The 14,623-nt window shown below is 38.4% G+C and overlaps 1 pseudogene; it reads left to right on the forward strand.

Moving 5' to 3' along the window:
* The first annotated feature begins 9,817 nt into the window (after positions 1-9,817).
* On the forward strand, positions 9,818-14,166 carry LOC122328404 (annotated as a pseudogene).
* The last annotated feature ends 457 nt before the right edge of the window (positions 14,167-14,623 follow it).

Here is a 14,623-nt window from a genome sequence, read left to right on the forward strand (position 1 = left end):
GTGAGACAGAGAGTAAGCAGATAGTGTAACACAAGTCATGTAAGGTGATATTTCTGCCTACATATCATAACACTCATATGTTTTATTTGTCATGTATGTTCAAATCTTTTCTTTTCTCTCACAGTGCCGATCCATTATGTTAGCTTAAGTCCACATCAGTGAGAAATGCATACTCACGCCATTACATAGCATGAATTATACGTTAAGCGGCGCGACCAGAGGGTTGCTGAGCGAGTCTCTTTTTCTTTGAGCGTTTGAGACAGAATTATTGCCTGGGGATATGACGGATGGACGCCAACGTAACTTCCTCTTTTACGCGGTGCCGAATAGCGAATATCTGGTTTTGACAATATCGTTAAAACCATGCGCATTGTTCAAATTACCATCAGTGATTTGGAAAACTGTTTAGCTCCAGTTATTATTTTATAAAGTGAGTCACATTGATAATTTCTTTGATTGAGCCAGATTTTCAGAGGTTGAGAGGAAATGTTAAAGTCTGTGATTTTTCCTCTTCTGGCCCCACTGTTTAAAATTGGAAACAATTAACATATATAGAATAAATATAAATTAAGGACAACCAAATCATTGAAACTTTATCTAGAGTTTTTAATATCAAATTATCCAAGATAAGATTTTTCTTACTTTACTATATGAGCATAATCTCATGAGTCTAATAATGTTTTATAATGCGTAGGTATTATTTAAAAAATAATTAAACAAAAGATCTCAGTGTGTCTCTTGGTATATTCTACAAGTCTTAGCTGTAATCCTGCAGGTAGCAGAGTCATCTGAATCTTTATATGAGTGACGTAGTTTGGTACAGAATTCTATAACTAGCGCGTTGTTCCATTAGTCTCATCCACAGATAAGTCAATAATAGCGATACATCATAACACTGTTTACTCAAACCAGGAGTTTTATCTCTTATTGCTTGTGGTGTATTCTGTTAGATTCACTCAAGCTTAATATTACTGTCACTTTGCATATTATAAAGCTTCTGGATTTACTGATTTTTCCCTAAGAATTTAACAATACATAGGTAAATATGTTGTATTCAATGAAATTACAGAAATTACACACTCCACCACTTTAGTTTAAAGTGTAAATCTATCATGTGCTGTTAGTTTTTGACACTGTGTGTCAATTCGTGATGTTTAGCCCAGCCTCAAGGCTTTTAGAACCCTCCCTCAGCAGAAAAGCCAAGTTCCACTGGAAAGTATCCTGGCACCTAGTTTCAAGAGGCGGTGACGGTGAGGAGACACTTCTTTCCAACCTCACTAAAGTGTCTGTATTTTTTGCCAAGACACTAAGGTGTGCTCCAGCACACCTCTTTCCTACACTGAGTTTTGAACTGTGTGATGAAGGCATCAGCACTGAATAAAGAAATCAACGAGCTCAATAGATCAACAGTGGATACTGACAGATGTAGTCCATTCAAACACAGGGTTACAGCTGCATCTCATGAAAATCCTGAAGAAGATACACTAAGACCACGTGTATAAAAATAATATTAACGTTTTTTAGGAGCATAGAGTTATTAATCAGCTTTTGGTTTTAGGTTACATCATGGAGAAGAACACCAGAATATCAGGCAGGAGAATAAGGTGATTGAGAACAGAATGAGGCAGTGTTTGTGGAGCATCTGGATAAGTCAGCTCCTTATGCGGAGTTTGGCCAACATCCGTCTCATGGTGAGTGGCAGCTCTTCATAACTACCGCTTCTAAATCAAGTTCAGGCATTTTTCAAGCTTCCACATTCAGTTCTGCATTCCCGTTTTTCTTTCTGTGGAGCCAATCACAGAGGCAAATTTTGGGAAACTACGTGAGCATGATAACATGTGCTGTAAGGACTGCCGCAGAATCGAAAGTCAGAGGCCCTTTGGAACCATCAACAGGCAGTGAAAACGTGGAAGTCTGAGCTAAGCAAAAGCAGGATGAAACAAGCGTGGAAAAATGAAAATGTGAGCCAATGGAAGGCATATAAATGACATAAAAAGGGTGATACAGGTTTTTGAACAACAATCAAAACCTTTACATCAGGGCATTCTGTGAGTTCAAAGGAGTATATAATATATACTATGAGTTAAAATCTCATAAAAGCTGCTGGATTGATGAAGATGGGGCAAGTAACTATTACATTGAAGACTAACATAGTTTTCTTAGTTTTTGTTGTTTATTCAAGCAGTGGAAGAATCCTGGGCTGGGGCGGGCTTCAGTGCAGCAGGCACACAGTGAAGGAGTCTTTCATTCAGTGATGCTGCTCCACTTGATAACAAAGTAGCGCTCCATTCTAGTGGTGCCTCGTGACTGTGAACAGACATATGATGCATATGTCTGTACATAGAAAAGCAGATCGTTTGTTATTGAAATGAAAGTGTTTCTTTAACATATAAACTAGTAGATGTGTGCAGCATCAGTGCGCCATCTGGTTAACTCTGTAATTCACTGTTGGCTACTACTTTATCTCAATATCCCATTTTTGTTTGTTTTTGGTTTGGTTTGTTTTGACTACAGGAAGGAGCATTATTACTCCTCATTTATTTGTAAACACCCCATAGCAGAATATTTATACATCAGTCTATCTCTTATATATTGTGTGATTGCACTTCATTTCAGTCTTTAACATCAGACAAGATGTTGGATTGTCATGATCTATAAATTATATAAACAATCCAGACACTGTAATTTATTTCTATATTTTCTTATCATTTAATCTCAACATCAATTATTCTTTAATTCCACCTCCTTTAAATATTCATGTAGCCCTTCTGTTTTATAACTGCAATCTATTAAAATGTGACAAAGACACCACATGCAATGAAAAAAGAATACACTAATTTTTATAACTTACTTGTTTTAATAATGAAGTTTTTAACATTTTACAATTAAATATTTTAACTAATAATGTTTGTGATAATTTTATATATTTCTTTCTCTCACCTACATATCTATCTCTATCTTACTCTATTTTGCATTTTTTTTCTCAATTTCCAACAGCTGAAGGAAAATATCATCTCTATTTATTATTTATTTGTATTCATAGTATTATGAACTGTGATTACCAGGTTATGTCATATATTTTATTTTATGTTTGTCTGGTATGTTGTAGTGTAGTAGTCTTGAAAGAGAGCTTTGAAAAATGTAAAATAAGACAAAAACATGTTTTGGACTACAAGACAAAACATGGTAGTGCCTTCGAGGAGTTTTCATTATACCAGCATTACGCTACTATGAGGTATGTAAGGGAAAAAAGCAATTCTGATGCTGTCGGAACCTCTGCTTTGAGCTCTTGCGTCCGTCCGTCGGCCGGAAGAAGACGTTCCTCTGGATCTCCTTGTGTTTGTGTTTTTTCTTTTCGTTTTTTTCTTCTTATATGTACCTCTCAAACTCTCGGTTGTATTAAAACTGTTCTGGGTGAACAATCCCAATGAATGGCAAATGGATTATTTACCGCTCTTGCTAAGCTTGTCTTTAATAGGACCATGGGAAAGCGGGCGGTTGTTTTGAGAATGGCGAATTGCGGAAGGCGAATACCAACCATCCCTGGCGAAACTCTTGAATTTAATGTCGCTTACTCTCGACTAGTATCGAACAAACTTTTACCCGTGTAACCTTATACTAGATTTTTATTTCTTCGATGCACAAAGTGCCACTGACCTGTGCTTTAGTTGCCGACTCCGCTTGTTCAACCGCCACACTACCACTCGGGTCATGTATGACCGTGTAGCATAAGTAGGGATGGCCACAGATACCTGCTTCATTCCTTTTATAAGTGATGGCCCTTACCTACACAATATATTCATTCTGTATTTAAAAGAAAAAAAAAAGAAGACAAAAAAACTATATATAGTATATAGCTTATACATATATTTTTACAATTATAATTGGTAACTCTTTTCCTCTTATAATAGCTAAACAGAAACAATATCTTTCCAAAAGCTGTGAGTACTACTATCCATAGAAAGCTAAATAATATATAAAAAAAAAAACACAGACCCAGTTTACTGTGGTTCTCGAGATACGATGTGTTTTATAATATGTAGCGTGCATTTCTACGCAGAGAAATACGAGGATGTTTGTAGAGTTTCCTATTTTCTGGTCCAAGCTGCGCTGGGCCTCTATATATAATAACCAGCTTAATTGAAAATGGGACAATAGTTTAACAAATTAGTCTTGGGCAATGTCGTTTGAAGCGCATTGTGCTGAAAAGTTCTCCTCGGTGGATCTGTCTTTAATATTGTGGCAGTGTTGTTTGTGCAGTTCTGGGTGGGGACGCGCCACGCGGAAATACGTGTGTAAAATGCCCCAATCATACATGTGTGACGTAACCGTATGACTCTGTACGCGAGTTGTGAAATGAACATTTGTGCCTCTATTCGGCCGTGTCGTTTACGTAAATAATTTTTTTAGTGGTCATGTATTTCATTTTGCTATTGCATGTAACAGTATGTGTGATGGACAGAGACATGTAATGCACTTTTCAAAAATCTTGAATATAACTAATGACCTTTGGCAAAGAGTTTTTCTTTAGCATGGCGAGAAGGTTCAATGTGTGTGTGTGTGTGTTGGCAGATTATTTTTCGTTTGGAAAAAAAAAAAAAAAAAAAAAAAAGAATTACAAATAGCTAATGAGACAGCTGTTCGTTACACCAGACAAGATTAGGATCAAATACATAAATGTCTTTGACTTGTTTGTTTGTTGTTTAATGTGAACCTGTATCCTGTCTGAAATGTCAAATGCCCTTTGGCCAGACGTATTCTTGTGCCGCCTAACACACACACAAAAGCCCCAAAGCGGGATGTGCGCGGTATCAGATCTATTTAAGCGACGGCAGCAAGCCTTCCGTTAAAGCGACAAAAAAAAAGATGTGGTTTTGAGCTGCCAGAGATTGTCATTGAAAGCGTTGCCTCCTGCTGGCAACGGAGAAAGCAGAAGGAAGCGCCCCTGGTTGCATAAATCTTTGTCCATTTTTTCCACTGAGAATGTCAGATTGGCCCTGTTACGCCCACTCGTTCTTAACCTTTCACATGAGGAAAGATGTGTGCGTTACGTTTCAATACCACGCCCCGTTCGCGCTGCTTTACTAAGCGATCTGAGAAGGCGTTGCTAACGACGGGCTTTTCATTAGAGTTCTCCCTTCTATTAAATACTCGCTGGGTATGCAGAAAGTCCGCCGTCTTATTCTGATGGGAGAAAGCATTTCCTATCTGCTTACTACTACTGGCGTGAGATGGCCTAAAGCATGCGTGGAGTACGTTCCTCGATGCGTACTTCTTAGCGCCCGCTGTCGGTGATGATGGCGGCTCACGGATGTTGCGCGGCAGGTGAGTGTGTTGGAATCCTGCCTTTAATAATAGTAGCATGTTCTCTGGAGCAGTGTAGCATCTGCAAATGCAAGTCAGCATATGTAACCCCCCCTCCCTTCCCAACCTCTCCTCGTGGAACCAAGCGCGGCTTGATTTAGCACCTTGTACTTTCGAGAGTCTTGGCGCTTTCCGAGACTCGTGCCAACGCTAGGGCAATTAAAACGGTTCCTCTGTCATTTCACGAGCTAAAAAAAGTCTGGAAGGCACTGTTTGTCCCATTAAGCTGATAGAACCAAAAGCGGCCCTCCTTCTGTAGGTACTGTAGCTTACAGCTCTGTGGGTTTTTCTCATGTGTGCCTTTACTTTCTCGCTCTGTTCGCTGCAGGAAAGGGTGTGTTTGCATTTAAGGACAGGTTTCAAATCACTCAGGGCTCAGCACTTTCTCCTCTTTTTCTTTCCTTTCCACTTGTTTTTGAGGGGAGTTGGGAGAGGTAATGGGAATTCAGCAAAGTGGCGAACACCAAGAGCGTAATCGCATTGAAGTCGATAGTCAGCTTATTGTTAGAGCATGAAATAAATCACAATGTCACAGTAACACTATTCTTCCAAAACTGTGATTCTGATTCAGGTATGAAAGGTGTGCTGGGTCATTTCTTCCGAGTCAAATAATCATGGAGCATTATCACCAGATGAAGCATTTATGCACAGGGGCATTATTCTGACAACAATGGGATTCTGTTTTGCATTTGTAATAAAGGACAGTGTTGTTTGTATTGAAAGAATATTTCAAGTAAAGCGCTAGAAGAAAAAAAAACAACTGTATTTTAACCCACGCAGCCAAGGCTTGTCCTCTTGCGTCCTTTTTACAGAGATCAGCTATTTTTACTGGTGATTTTATAGCTACAAAATGATTCTCCTTTAAGAAAAGAGACAAAAAGAGACGGTACTTCCAAGAACAATAATAATAAGCACTTTCACAGTGATAGACTACATGTTTAGTCAATTTTGTAGCAGTTGTAGGTTCCTTACCGAGGTTTTGTTTCTGTAGTGCAGGACAAGCTATGGCTGTGCGTGATTCGAGGTAACTTTTTGGAAATGAAATACGTGTGTAGTTGGTTTTGGATTGTGACCGTGTTTGTGTATCCTTGTACCTGTGCTCATTGATATCAGTGTTAAAAGAGAACAATAATGTCTGTTTTGTGGGAGGTATCGTTAATTTCAGTGTTATATATGGAAAGCTTATAAATAAAGAGTCAATAATGTGATCTTTCTGAGTATACACTTCCTACACGATGCGTGCGTGAGTTTGTTTTTTTTGCTTGTTAAAGTTTGGATACAACATAGGTTTAACTTTTAGTCACTGCATGATTCCATCGTCTTGAGTCGTTCATTTGATAGCGACATTCTGAAAATAAGTATGCACTGACTAGCATGTTCTTTTATATTTCATCTTCGTCAGCCTCATGATTGTTTTAGCTGTGATGAGAGATTTTTACACTCTGTTTGGCTTATAAATCAGTCTTTTTATTGACTGACTACAAACAGATGGAAGTGTGCCACCATTTTTAAAGCTAAGCTTTTACATTCTGACCTCTGCTGGAGACTAAGTAACACTACCGCGTTCAAAACAATGCCATCATCTCGTAATGAGGATTCATCAGACTTTACAGCGGCGAAATAACGACTTTTGTGTGATCAAATGATATCCGTGTTGCTAATCATGATACCTAGCATATATATTTAGCTGACTGCGTTTAGATAAATCATAGGCTTGAATAATCTGCAGGTGCTTAAAATTAATATCGAGTTATGTGAGAGGATTCTGAACTTGTTCTACTGGAGTTTCGTTCGTGAACGGATATGTACTTTAATTAATCTTTCTAGTAAACTCAACGATTCTGTTGCTTGCAGTTCACTGTTGTGTCCTACCTTCGATAGAGAGACAACTAAGAAGCTTTGTCACGTCGACGTCGGTCTGTGTTTAAATTGGAGTTTAAATTCCGGAAGAAAACTACAATAAATGCCGTGATATTATCGCTTTGCCTGAGTTTTAATCAATACGAGACCGTTGGAACGAATGACAAAATTTAATGAATCGGTTAACGAATCATTTGAATGAATGATTCTCACAGCAAAGAATCAAAACTCACTGATTCCTCGTGTGAAATAAGGAACGACTGCTCAACCACTACCATTGTTTCATCTTTGTGTGTGTGTGTGTGTGTGTGTGTGTGTGTGTGTGTGTGTGTGTGTGTGTGTGTGTGTGTGTGTGTGTGTTTGGCAATGTTTTTTTAAACAAACGCGACGCTCCGATCTCAATGCAAATGAATCTTTTGGGCGAGACGATTCAAAAGAATCGAGTCGGCAAGACGAATCGAATCCACGAAATGCGGCGACCGTGCATTTGACGTCTTCGTGCGCATGACGTCAGTGCGTCAGCTGGTTTATGTTTACATCGCGTCAATTTTTTCGCAGTCAAGTTAGACCTTATTGCGCCCGGAGCCAAAAAACACGACGCTGCGCTCGTTGATGTGATCGATGGACATTGCTGGTTTGGACGAGACAACCGCTGAGGTCCGAGATCACACGGTGAGATGTAGACGGCGGGGCGGCAGTGAGTGCCAGTGTGGCGGAGACCCTTTGTTTATAAGTCGGTGGCCGTGCAAAGCTTCTCCTCGTGCGCGGACCGACTGCAGCTAACTGTCGTTAAATGTATAATACAGACGTGACCTACATGTGACGGTTACTGGGTTACGGCGCGTAGAAGCCGCGCGTCGTTTTTGCGCGAACACGTTTGCGTTTTGTCGCTGCTCTGTGTTTTACAGATGTGTTGTTGTTGTTGTTATTGTTGTTGCGATTGCTTTGCTACTGTTTCGCTGAATGCGACGATCGCTTCCCATGTGTCAAACACAGTGCTGTGGTGTCACATGCTGCACGGTTGTTTGTTACGATTTCAATTGTTAGATTAAATGACAAAGAAACTGACTTTGTGATGTAATGCAATTGTATTAGGCGAGATTTTACAGTCCCATTGAAACTTATCTGGCAACTAAAAGAAGCGAACAGCCCACCATTTTGCATTCCTGATATTTTAGTCGTTGCTTTTGTTACTTCATTTGACTTATAATTCTGTCTTATCAGACATGTTTGCGTTATTGTTTTGTTAAAATCTATATATTTTTAAACAAAATAATACCGAACAATATCTTATTCGTAATTACTACGCATGCATCATTAAAAGCTCATATTTATTTATTGCACTCCATTGATAGCCCAGTTGAAACAAAAAAGTAAAAATATAATAATAATAATGAAAGATGGAGCTAATAATTACAAGTTGCTCAATCAGACTAAAAGTTGCAAACAATGAGGTAACATTAGGTTATTTGCCATCAAGTAGTTCGAGAGGGAAAGGCTAAAGTCATATTTGTTTTTACTGTTGTTTTGTTTAATTTATTGTAATAGTACTCAAAATTTGCAAATTTATGTTATTAATCAGTCAGGTATTTATTAAAGTTTCCTATGGTTTACAAATTCATAATGTTTGCGTGCTGAGATCATGATTTACCTTACTTATTGTTTTATGTCTTATTCATAACGCATTAATAACAGTACCTTTGAATATTAAATGTAGCACAAATGCAACAAATTTTACAGGGTAGGTTTTATTCAGCAGACTAATAATAACTGCTGAATAACTCAAAAAGGACTCGATAATTGAGCAGAAGTGACCGAAAAGACATTAGTGAAGTTACACAATATTTACATTTCAAATAAATGTTCTTTTAAAACTATTTCGAACGAACTTTATTTATCAAATAACCATGGGATAAGATGAAAAGTACTGAATAAAATGGTTGAAATTGTACAAAACGTACAAGAAATGATAAACCGTAGAACGCACCAATAAATGCATTTATCTAAATTTTTATCCAAAATTTTTTTAAAGTCCATAGATATATAACGCGTCAGCTGCCCGTGTGCTCTTCGTCTCCCTGCCAAAGTGACAAACAAAACAAAAAGTTGCTGCCTAGAGTTCAGGTCGGGACGCAACAGTGTGCCACTTTTTACTGGGCTTTGTCTGACCTCTAAAAATAGAGTGTGAGGGAAGGAGCTGAAGGCAAGCGTGAGTCTATATGTCAAGTTAGTTGGCGTACTCAGATATCCGCCATGCTGCGTCTCATTAAAGATTTAACTGTCTTAATTATCATTCTTTGCTTTCTTCCCACCTGCTAGGCGCAGGAGTCTGTTGCAGGTGTCATTTACTTACTAAATAAAACATAATCCTAAAACTGTTTGATTATTATTAATGCATACGTGTTTAGGTCTTAGGTAATTAGGTATCGATTAGGTGATCTTACGTGTTTGTTATTTAATATGTCACATTCTGTGTTTGTTTATAAATGGTACAAAGCTCAATATCGCTTTAGCGTCAACTTACTCCGGGTTTGATCCGAGATGCTTTGGCGCTTGCCCCTCCAGACAGCGATAGGCGCGCGCTCGGGACCGGTCTTAGAAGCTCTTCTGTTTTGGTCATGGGTGGAGCCGTGAGCGGGCGCAGAGACAACGACGAGCTGATTGACAACCTGAAGGAGGCCCATTACATCCGCCGGATCTGGTGGAAGGGCCTTCCGAGCCATTGACAGAGCAGACTATTACCTGGAGGAGTACCGTGACAGTGCGTATAAAGACCTGGCCTGGAGACATGGAAACCTCCATCTGTCTGCTCCGTGCATCTACTCTGAGGTGATGGAGGCCCTGGATCTGCAGCCTGGCCTGTCTTTTTCTCAATCTGGGCAGCGGGACGGGTTATCTCAGCACCATGGTGGGCCTTATACTGGGTGAGTGTATTTGCACGGCAAAAAACATTTATTTTTGACTGGTTTTCGAGTTTAAACATTGAAACAAAAGATATTTTTAAGGCTGCAAAACAATGATTAATTGCATTGAAAATAAAAGTTTGTTTACATACTAGATATTGTGTGTACTGTATATAGTTTATATATAAAGGTAAATATTTTATACATATTTGGTATTATGTGTATATATAAATACATTACATAAAGTATATATTTTATAAATATTTCCGTAAAAGTATATTTATGGTCATATAATTGCTGTTATATAAAAATATTTAAAATGTCTAAACATAACATTTTTCTTACATATATACATGCATTTGTGTGTTTATATATACATAATAAATATACGCACACATTATGTGAACATCATTTTGCAGTACTGTTATTTTTACTGTTGTTATTTTGTTATTTCTTAAAAATACAGTAAAACAGTAATTTTGTGAAATGTCATTACAATTGTAAAGGGGTCATGTGATGCTTTACGTGACGTGTGTTTACAAGCTGCGTACATAAGATTTGTGAAGTTGCAAAGACTGAAGTCTCAAAGCCAAAGAGATATTCTTTATACTTTTAAACACGCCCCATGTCTACCTCACTGTGTGGGATAAATTTCATAACACTGCCCCAAAAATTTACGCAGAGAAAGAGAGGCGAGCTATTATTCCCGCTGTAGTGTTGTTGTTACCGCCGCGAGACGCTTTTTCGTTGTGAAAGTGAAACTACTTTCTTGCTTCCAAAAGAGGACACAGCTAGAGATCAGTGGTTACTTTGTATTTCACGACAGTGTTAACAGTTGTTTTTGTGTTTTTTCACACTGGGGCACGGCATCACAATATGGCAAGGGGGTAACATTTTCGTCACACACTTGAGGTATTCAGCCAATTACAACACACTGGGAACTGAGCTTTGTACAAATCCACACGCTTCCAGAAAGGTGGGGCTAATAACATTGTACAGTATGTGGGAAATAATGTGTTTTTTAACTTTAAACTGCACAAACACATTGCATTACACCAAATACACAAAAATAAGGTTCTTTTAGCAACATCACATGAGCCCTTTAAATAACTATTTTAATATTTTTAAACGTAATATAAAATTAATTTAGTAATATAAAAGTGATATATTTATAAAAGTAATTCATTCAGCAGTCATTTATCCAGTTTTTATTCTGGTATGCTGATTTGTTGCTCAATAATTTATTATTATAAATTAAAAAAAAATTTTGCTGCTATTTTATTCGAGCATTATTTGATTTTGCAGGATTATTTGATTTTGAAAAGCAGTTCTTTTGTAGCATTGCAAATGCCTTCACTGTCATATTTAAAATTTAGATATACATTATTAAAATCTTTTTTAATTTATAACCCAATTTTATTTTTATTTTTTCATGCTTTAAATCTGCATACATTTATTTTGTTGTGGTTGAGTTAAAAAGACCCGTTCACCTAAAATGTTTATTTAATATAAAATACATAACTATAATTTCTGTTATAATTCCAGGTCCGTTTGGTGTGAATCACGGCGTGGAGCTGCACGCAGATGTGGTTGATTATGCATATCAGAAACTTGACCACTTTATCAAAACCAGCGACAGCTTTGACAAGTGAGCCACTTCCTGTGATGCAGCTTTAAATTTGCTTTAATTAGCTTTTTCTTTTTTTTTTTTTGTTTAATGACTTGAATTTGTTTAATGGCGACAGGTTTGAGTTCTGTGAGCCAACCTTTGTGGTGGGAAACTGTCTGGAGATCCTCGGAGAGCCGGCAGTATGACAGGGTGTGTACTGTGGAGCAGGAGTTCAGAAAGAGTACGAGAACTACATGAAGAACCTGCTAAAGGTTGGCGGGATCTTAGTTCTCCCCCTGGAGGAGAAGGTGGGTGCATGTTTATTCATCATGTCAATGTCCTCTTACCGCACGGCAGGTTTTAAGAGATACTTTAATTGTCTAGACGTGGTTTGATGAATGCGTTGACATTTCCTTTAGTCTCACTTCACTGGGAAATGTTTGGAAAATACCATGTGTGCGAGATGAGCATTTGATATTTCTGGTTTTCTCTTTTAGGAAAAAGCGATGAAGTGTGCATTTATTAAAAACAGACGAAGCGATTCTGCGAAAAAGACATCGACGCCAAATCGAATGCTTTGATTTCACTGTGTACTAAATATGTTTAAATATGTTTGCGTTTTACTCACAAGTGTGATTAGTATTCACATGGGATGGCGTGTAATTAGTGTAGTTAATTGAAAACTCTTTTTGCAGTTAACCAAGATCACCCGCACAGGTCAGAGCTCCTGGGAGACCAAGAAAATCATCGCTGTGACTTTTGCCCCCTCGTCCAGCCCAAACAGAACGTCAATGGCAGACCTAGGAGCGTTCCTTTACGTGAGTCCGGTACAAATGAGCAAACTAATTGCAAATGATTTTTCACCCCATAAATCTATTTACACCAAGGCTATTGCGTGCATTTGCATACCCAAATGAAAGCAAATCTCTGAACATACAAAATGCAAGCCATTACTACAGTGTGATCCACACCCACAACTATAAATGTAGTCATGTTTAATAAGTGAAGTCCAGACCACAACTGTAACATCAACATCGCTGAAATACAATATCGTTGAATTTTCGTAATTTTTTTCTTAAGCCATTGACAGCCAATCAGAATTCAACTTCAACAGAATTCAACAAAACCAGAGCTCACCTTTGTAATAAATAATATATGTTGTCTGTTGGTGCAGTCGCTTGTATAATTATCATTAATGCAAATCTAGAAATTTAGCCTTTTTTTATTCTAAAAAATGTTTCACCCTTGTGAATCCTTTATATTTTTACTTTTCCCACTGATCTACACACTCTGTTATAACAGAGTGATCACAGTACAAAAAATACCTAAATATTATTTATAATAATCTTATTACCAACCCTTGGTTCAAGAGGCCTACAGTTTCTTCAATTAGTAATCATAACCACTTAATCAAATTTGATTACAGTTTTAAACATGTTGTTTAAAAAAAATAAGAATAAGTATGCAATAATTTAGATTTAAAAATGAAGGCATAAAACATTGTTAATCTTTAAAAAAATAAAAAAGTAATATTGATATAAACATATCTGATTTAAGAAACATTATTAAATCAAGATACATATATATATATATATATGTAGTTATATATGTAGTTATATATATATAACTGAACTGCATTGAAAAAAAAAACCTCTGCTTTCCTCCTCATTTTCTACTTTGCAGCCATTTTTGAGGTGCGGACACTACAGGACCTGTGTCGGATTGCTATTCGCCACACTCCTGCGGCAGCCCATAGCTATGGGGAGAAGGACGCACAAAGAGACGCGTGTCTTTCCCAGGGGCCGGGCCATGCACCGCTACGGGCCCCGCCGAACGCCGCCGCTTCTCGGGCGTTTCTACCGCCAGTGCGTCCAACTCCGTGGTTCTCCACGACTCCATGATTCCCACAGCCATGGACGACTGCAACTACCCCGGAGGAGTGGAAGAGGAAGAAGAGGAAGTGGAGGAGGAAGAGGAAAGAGGTTGTCGCAGTGAGAGAAGACCTGCCCGAGGAGGACGAGGGCGAATGCGTGGCACCGAAGAGGACAAAACAAAAGCGGCTGCGCTCGTAATGCAGAGCCTCCCGTTAATATTCTGAGGGAGAAGATTCTAAGACTACCACGTTACCTGAACCCTGAAGATGTATCTGCTGTATTACAGGGAGAAATGAGACGTGGAGACAGATAATACGTGCAGCGTAGCGTTAAGATGATTAGACATGAAGAAAAGCCTTTCTCTTCTTCCTCCTCCTCCTCCTCAACTGGATTAGCATGACAATTAAGTCCTCAATTAATGACATCATGATATCCATATCCCTTTGAGAAGCAAAGCTCCTTGATTCGGGATGTACAGAGACGGGACTGAAGGACTGAGCTCCTTTTCCCGAATAATCAACGTCGCCTGAGCTCTTGCAGCTCTTTTTTTAATTCATTTTCCTTCGATTGAGATGATCAAAGTGTACGATACGATACATTGTCCCTGTGGGAAATGCTTGTCGCCGTGAGCTTTTTTTTTTTTTTTAGAGTAGCGTGACTTTAGGAAGTGGCGTAGTTTGACATGGCGGATGAATTTTTGTTTTATAGCTTTATGGTGCGGTTACGTTTACCCTAGCTTGGTGGAATCTATTCATCGGCGCGACTGGGAGTTTGACGCAAGGAGGTAGAAGTTCCTCATGCAGATGTCTCTCGTGCCCGCGGGGTTCGAGAGAATTCCCCACAACTGCTCGGTTTGATGTGAGTGGTGCTTCACGCGATTGGCGTTTCGTGGGAGTACGGAAAAGTACCTCTTGCCCGTTGGTAACGCAAAATTGCCATGTTGACTTGTTGAAAAAAACGCTTGGTTTGAAAATGACTTTTGATGTTGGACCTTCTTTGCCTGCGAAATTTCG

This window comes from Puntigrus tetrazona, chromosome 23 (assembly GCF_018831695.1).
Source record: "Puntigrus tetrazona isolate hp1 chromosome 23, ASM1883169v1, whole genome shotgun sequence".
NCBI classification, from domain to species: domain Eukaryota; kingdom Metazoa; phylum Chordata; class Actinopteri; order Cypriniformes; family Cyprinidae; genus Puntigrus; species Puntigrus tetrazona.